The sequence below is a fragment of the Marmota marmota genome, unplaced genomic scaffold (assembly GCF_001458135.2).
Source record: "Marmota marmota marmota unplaced genomic scaffold, marMar, whole genome shotgun sequence".
NCBI classification, from domain to species: domain Eukaryota; kingdom Metazoa; phylum Chordata; class Mammalia; order Rodentia; family Sciuridae; genus Marmota; species Marmota marmota.
Genome location: NW_026000026.1, coordinates 83,692,691 through 83,700,363, shown reverse-complemented (window position 1 = coordinate 83,700,363; position 7,673 = coordinate 83,692,691). Strand labels below are relative to the sequence as shown.

The 7,673-nt window shown below is 33.8% G+C and overlaps 1 long non-coding RNA gene across 1 annotated transcript in view; it reads left to right on the top strand.

The window, feature by feature from the left end:
- The window catches only part of LOC125619197, a 15,432-nt gene extending 9,746 nt beyond the window's left edge, over positions 1-5,686 (top strand). The window contains exon 3 of the long non-coding RNA XR_007350709.1: positions 5,461-5,686. This is a non-coding gene — a long non-coding RNA (uncharacterized LOC125619197). The remainder of the gene's footprint in view (positions 1-5,460) is intronic.
- Positions 5,687-7,673: the final 1,987 nt, after the last annotated feature.

The window sequence follows — 7,673 nt, the reverse complement described above, 5'->3', positions numbered from 1 at the left end:
CCCCCCCCAATATTATGAGTCTCTTAGTACTGGATTCTTTTTGTGCACATGACATATTTCAGCCTGTTTTTTATTCAAACTTATAATCTTTGTGTGAATATATTCCATTTACATTAGGTGTCAAATTATGATTCTTTTAAATTTTTTTCCAATTTTATGGGGTTTTTTTTTGTTTTAAATGCTCCTCCCCACCCCCTGCCTTTCTGTAAATGGATTTAGCATATGTAGTGTGTTCTTCTCTTCTTGTAGTTTGAAAGGTTTATTTCTTCTTTTTAGATGCTGCTGTAGAAATATTTATCAGTATGTAGATTTTATCTATCCACAACCTCTTGTAATAACAGCTTTAGACAGTATCTGTTGATATCCCCTTGAAAGATCAGATAATGAGCACACGGTACTTTGTACTTTTTTTTCTTTCTCCCCCTAATTATTTTTTTTTTATAATATGACTTTTAGTTCTGGTGATGATCATTATAACACAATGCACTTTAGATTTTCATTTGTCAATTTACTTATCTTTAAATGGCTATTGATTTGTTAAAGAAACACAAAGTGAATTCTCCCAAATTTTGGTTTCTTTCCTTATTATTTTAACAAGTTATAATTTACTGGGCTTGGGTGGTGGCTCAGTGGCCAAATGCTTGTGTAGCATGTGGGAGGCACCAGATTTGATCCCCGGCATCACATATCAATGAATAAAATAAAGGTTCATTGACAACTAAAAAAAAATTACCTATGCAACATTTCCTTTCTCTAATTGTACATTCAATAACAGTTTATTCATTGTCTATATATGTGTGTGCATATATACATATGTGTATATATATTTATTTTTTCAGTATAGTGGCTCAAACCCAATGCTGCATGCATACAAAGCCATGATCTCTCTCTACCACTGAGCTACACTCCAGCCCCTCTTTATATCTTTAAATTAATCCCATGTTTCTATGCTTTCTCCTTTCATTTCTTACTTGGGAAAATATTTTGATATTATCATTGCTTCCCTTCCTCCTACCCCCAAGAATGATTAATTGTTATATATTCATGATCTGATTCTAACTTAAAGATTATTTTAAATGCTTGTTGTTTGAGAATGCCTCTTGCTTAAAAAATGTGTGCCTATTGACTTTATATAATTGCTGAATTATTGCTGAGCTGGGTGTAAAGAGTAATATTACTGTGCCTTTCCTTGGTTCTCTCAAGAGTATTACCACCTTCCTAATGGCACTGAGCATGGTGTGGGTCAGTATGGGGCCAACCTGATTTGGGTTCCTGATTTGCTTCTCCCACCACCCTGCCACATTCAACCTGATTTTTTCCCCTGGGAAATGCGTCTGCTGATTTTGTTTTATTTATTTATTTATTTAGTTATCTATTTAGTTATCTATTTAGTTATCTATTTAGTTATCTATTTAGTTATCGGCAGACACAACATCTTTGTTGGTATGTGGTGCTGAGGATCGAACCCGGGCCGCATGCATGCCAGACGAGCGCGCTACCACTTGAGCCACATCCCCAGCCCCAGCGTCTGCTGATTTTGAAGTTTTATGAACTTACCTAAGACATGTTTCAGTGTATATCATCAATTATGATTTTATGCCTGGAATATATTAGAATGTTTGATCTCCATACAGATTCAGTTCTTACTTTTTTTTTAAAGAGAGAGAGAGAGAGAGAGACAGAGAGAGAAATTTTTTAATATTTATTTTTTAGTTTTCAGCGGACACAACATTTTTATTTGTATGTGGTGCTGAGGATCAAATCCAGCGCCCCGAGCATGACAGGCAAGCGTGCTACGGTTTGAGCAACATCCCCAGCCCCTCAGTTCATACTGTTTACAAGAAAAAATAGTTTGTTTTTTTTGTTGTTGTTGTTCTACCTATGAATATCTTTCACAGTTCTGTGTTTTGGGTTCCTTATTTCCAAAACAATTTGTCTTTGGTTTGGTCTATCATCTGCTACCCGCTTGCTTGTTTTAGTTCCCCTCTGCCTTTGTTGTGGTTATCTTATACTTTCTTTTCTTTGTCAATAATTTGATTCTCAACTAATTCTCTACTTCTTAAATGTAGTCAATGTTTGTTTGGTTTGATTTCAATTCTTAATTTATATCTGAAGTTCTTAGGTCTGAAGTTTTCATTTAACTCTGTTGTTTATCATCTCTATTTTTTTAAAAATATTCTTTGTCTCTATTAGTTTCACATGTATTCTCACATATATTCTCTATAACATAAAAAAATTCCTAGGACAATTTCTTCTGTTCAGTTATTTTTCTTCTCGTTAAGCTTTGTCATCTGTAGCATATGTCACTATTAGCTTACTCAATATCCATTCTTCCCAATTTACTTACGTTCTGACCATTCATTTTATTCAGTACAATAATGTTCCCAGCTAAAAGGGAACATTTCCCAGATTCTTATAAGCTAATAGTGGCTGATGCTCTTCTTCTTAGCTTCCTACTGGCACAAGGACATTTAAATTAAACTTCTCCATACTTTTCCTTGTGCAGGTGCAAATATCAAGAGTTGACTCACCCTTTGCCACATTTGAAGGTCTTAATAAACATTTTAAAAACTTTTTCCCAGGCGCAGTGGCACACATCTGTAATCCCAGTAGTTTAGGAGGCTGAGACAGGAGGACTGCAAGTTCATAGCTAGCCTTAGCAACTTAGCCAGGCCCTAAGTAACTTAGTGAGACCCTGTCTCAAAATAAAATACAAAAAGGGCTGGGGGTGTGGCTTAGCGAGTCAAGTGCCCATGGGTTCAATCCTCAGTTACAAAATATATATTTTTAAAACTTTTTACTCAGATTTTTGCACACTATATATGTGCATTAGGAGGTTTGAATTAGAAATTATATTTTACTGCAATGAAGTCAAGATGAATGGATTCAAGGAAATCTTTCTCTCACTTTAAGTTGCATATTTTAATTGTATGGCATAAATTTCTGCCTTTCCCTTTGTTTGAGTCTAAGGTATTTTGACTGCTCTGGTCTTATTTGTTATTCAATCATTAGGTTTGGGGAAAGGGAGAGTTTCAGATGTTTTTGTTCTACCATCTTAACTTGGAAGTCTATATGAGCACTTTAAATAAATTTTAATCAAAGTAATATAAACAAATGGTCACAAATCAAATCATGCAAAAATATTGTGTTAAGAAACAACTGAGCTCAGCTCCAGGGTGGCTTAATGCAAACATTACTCCCCAGAGATTTTTTTTTTCTTTTTCTTTGTAAATGGAGGAAAAATTTACATACTGTAAAATGCACACAGATGAAATGTGTAGTTTGATGAGTTGTGACAATTTCACAGACCCCCATAAACCCTTATTTTAAATATAGAACATTTTCATCACCAGAGAAAGATCCCTTATACAATTCCCAGTTAATCCTACCCCCATCTCAGAGGAAATCACCATGATTTTATTTCACTATAAATTAGTGTGTCTACTGTAGACTTCATACAAATTGAATCATACAGTGTGTACTCTTCTAGCTTCTTTCACTTGGCATACAATTTTTGCACTTCATTTATAATGTAGTATGTATAAACAGTCTATTACTTTTTCTTTGTTTTATTTTATTTTTAATTTTTTAAGTTGTAGATTGACTCAATACCTTTATTTGTTTTTATTTGTTCTATGCTAGCATTGAACTCAGTGCCTCACACTTGCAAGGCAAGTGCTCTACCACTGAGCTACAACTCTAGCCTTGTCTATTGCTTTTCATTGCTGTGAAGTATCTCATTATCTGTTTCTACTAATATATATTCTAACTGACACATGGTAATTTTATATGTCTTCCCTTATTTGTTATTAATATATATTTTAATTTGACACATAGTAATTATACATATTTATGGGGTACAGTTGTAGCATTTCTTATCTATAATTTATTTATCCATTCTCTTGGTGATAAACATTTATGTTGCTTCTAGCTTAGAGCTGCTTTGAATAAAACTATGAACACTCTTATACACATGTTTCTACATACTTATAGTTTCATTTCTCTTGAGGAAATACCTAAAGGTGGAATTTGGGGACATAAATGAGGTGTACTTTTCTTTAAATTTCCAAACTGATTGTATCATTTAATATTAACCCCAGCAATGTGTGAGAGTTTTGATTGTTACATATCCTCAACAACATTTGGTAGTCTTTATCATCTTTACCATCTTAAGGATTATGTGGTATATGCTATTGTGGTTCTCATGTGGTTCTCTGATGACAAATAATTGATGTTAAACACTTTTTTTTTTTACATGATCATTAACTATTTCTATAACTCTCTTCATGAAATGCCATTTCAGGATATTTTTTTAAGCTGATTTATTTTGTTTTTAATTTTGAGACAGGGCCTCACTAAATTGCTAAAACTGGCCTTGAACTTATGATTCTCCTGTCTCAGCCTCCCAAGTCACTGGAATTATAGGCATATGCCATCCATCACACTGGCCAATTAGCTGATTTTTTTAGTGGGTTGTTTTTATTATTCAATTGTAGAAATTGTTTATTATTCTGGACACAAGTCCTTTATTAGATATAGGTATTGTAAATATTTTTCCCCCGAATGCAACTGCCATATGTTTTCTCAATGGTGTCTTTGGATGGGTAGAAAACTTAACTTTTGATGAGGTATACATTTATCTTTTCTTTGTTATTTTGTAGATAGTGAATCTTAGCTAAAAACTTACCAGCTAACCCATATTTTCTTCCTGAAGATTTTTTCTTTTATAATTATGCCTATTAATTAATTTTATTTAGACTATAAGGAATGAGTATGTATGTATATGTATATGTGTGTGTGTATATATATATAGACAGACAGACACACACACACACACACACGCACGCACACACACATTCAGCTCCAGCACTGTTTCTTGGTAAGACTTTCCTATCCCCACTCAATGGCTTTGACACCTTTGTCAGAGGTAAGTACCACATTGTCTTGATTACTGTAACCTGATACTATGTCTTGAAAGAATTTGTGTTTTCTAACTTTGTTCTTTCAAAACTCTCTTGGCTACTCTAGGTCTTTTACATTTTATATACAGTTTAGAATCAGTTTATCAAGTTTTTTATGAAGGTATCCTGCAATTTTGACTGAGATTGCAGGAAATTTGTAAATCAAGATTAGAGGAATGAACATTGTGTTAGTATTGAGTCTTTGAGTCATCAAACCATGGACATAGAATGTTTATATATTTAAGTCTTCTTTAATTTTCTTAACCATATAATTTTCATTATAGAGCTCCTGAATGTAATTTTGTTAATTTTACCTTAAGTATTTTATGATTTTCAATGCTATTGAAGATAGTATTTTAAATTTTATTTTCCAGTATTTGTTGTTTAAGATTATGGTCAATTTTGTATGTTAATTTGGCTATGATTTTTTATTAAATCAATCACTAACCTAGGTGTTGCTGTGGAGGTACTTTGTAGATTCAACATCCTATTCTGTCAGTTTTCAGTAAAGAAGATTATCCTTGCTAATCTGTGTGAGTTTGAAGAGTAGAACTGAGGTTCTCTGAGGAAGAAGAAATTCCTCCTGTGGACTGCAGCTTCAGCTTCTGCCTGAGTTTCCAGCCTGCCTTCCTGACAGCCTACCAAATAGATTTTTGGACTTAATACCCAGCCCGAACTATCATGTAAGCCAGTTCCTTGCAATAAATTTATTTACGTGTATCCTACTGCTGCTGTTTCTCTGGTAGAACCCTCAGATCTTAAAATAAGGAAATACGGATCCTGCAAACTTCCTGTTTTAATTTAATAGTTGTAGTAGTTTTTTGTAGAAATGATTTTTTTTTACCTTTACAACCACATGACCAATAGCAAAGGAAAGTTTCATTTCTTCCTTCCAGTCTGATGGTTTTTCTTTATTTTCTGTATTTTGTATAATCAGATTAAATAACTTCTTTATGTCTGGTGGTTATTCTTGTCTGGGAGTCAACTTTGTCTAGTATTAATAAAGCCACTTTGACATTATTAAGATTAATTTATATGTCATATATCTTTTTCCAATCTGCAATTTTTAAACTATTTGGATCTTTATGTATAATATTTATTTTATATACATAGCATATAACTAGTTCTTGTTTTTCTTTTTAAACCAGTCACTGTTTTTAATTGAAGTGATTAATACATTTTCATTTTCTATAAGCATTTACTATAACTATTGACATAGTAAGGTTTATGTTTCAAATATATTGTATATTTTATTTTCATTTCATTTCTTTATTTTATTACTACTTTTGTTTTTCTCAAATTACTTTAATATATTTTAGTATTATGTTTCACTTATATAGTAACTTATTAGCCAGTGTTATAACTTTTTATATTTATTTTGGATCATTACTATAGATTTTACAAAATGCATCTTTAACTTATAATCTAACTTTATATAATTTGTTTTACTTTATATAAAACATAAGAATCTTACAAATGTGTCTTTGTCAGTTCAGGCTACTATAAAAAATAATAGAGACTATGATTTATAAACAACAAAACATTTACATATCAGCCAGGTGCAGTGGTGCACACCTGGAATCCCAGCAGCTTGGGAAGCTGAGGCAGGAGGGTTGTAAGTTCAAAGCCAGCCTTAACAACTTTGCAAGACTCTGTCTCAAAATTAAAAAGAAAAAATCACAGAAAAAAGGCTGAGGATTTGGCTCAGTGGAAATATATATATTTATATATTACAGTTGTGCAAACTGGAAAGTCCAAGATGAAGACTCAGCAGATTTGGTATCTCCTGAACACATGTTTCCCGCTTCATAGATGTCACCTCTTGCTTTGTCCTTTCATGGCAGAAAGAGCAAGGACCACGTGTCATTGCATGGCAGAAGAGCTGGAAGGGTCAGACAGTTCTCCAAAGCCTCCTTTATAAGGGTATTAATCCTTTACATAAAGGTGGAGTCCTCATGACTTAATCTCTTCCCAAAGGTCCCACCTCTCAATACCATAATGGGAACTAACTTTTGCCATGAATTTTGGAGGGACACAAACATTCAGACCATAATAGTTTGTTGCAAATGGCAGTTTGCCAAAGGTGTCCTGCACATTTTTGCTAAGTATGCAAGAATGTAAGGATTTAACCCCTGTATGCTCTTTCTGGGCCATTTTTTTTAAAGAGAAAGAGAGAGAATTTTTTAATGTTTATTTTTTAGTTTTCCGTGGACACAACATCTTTATTTTATTTTGTATGTGGTGCTGAGGATCGAACCCAGTGACCCGCGCATGCCAGGCGAGCGTGCTACAGCTTGAGCCACATCCCCAGCCCTCTGGGCCATTTTTTAGGGTCATATTTGCAGTAAGCAACATTGAGGGATAAGAATATTTTCCTTTCCTCCCAAGAATGAGTAGGCTTGCTTCTGAATGCTATAAAACTGTTAGAGTCTGTAAACAAGTCAGGATGGTGCCTGGCATTTTGCCAGAGGGAGTGGTTAATGTTAAGGTCTGTAAACAAGTCAGGATGGCGCCTGGCATTTTGCCAGGGGGAGTGGTTTGCGAAGTAACGCCAGCGAGCCATTAAGTGTGGAGATTCCTTATTGGTTGACTGCTGTATCTAGTTTATGCTAATTAAGATAAGCTGTGTGGAATGTATAAATATCGCTCGGGTCCTACAATAAACGGCTTCCACTCCTGCTGTATCAATCTACACAAGTTGCTCGTCACCAC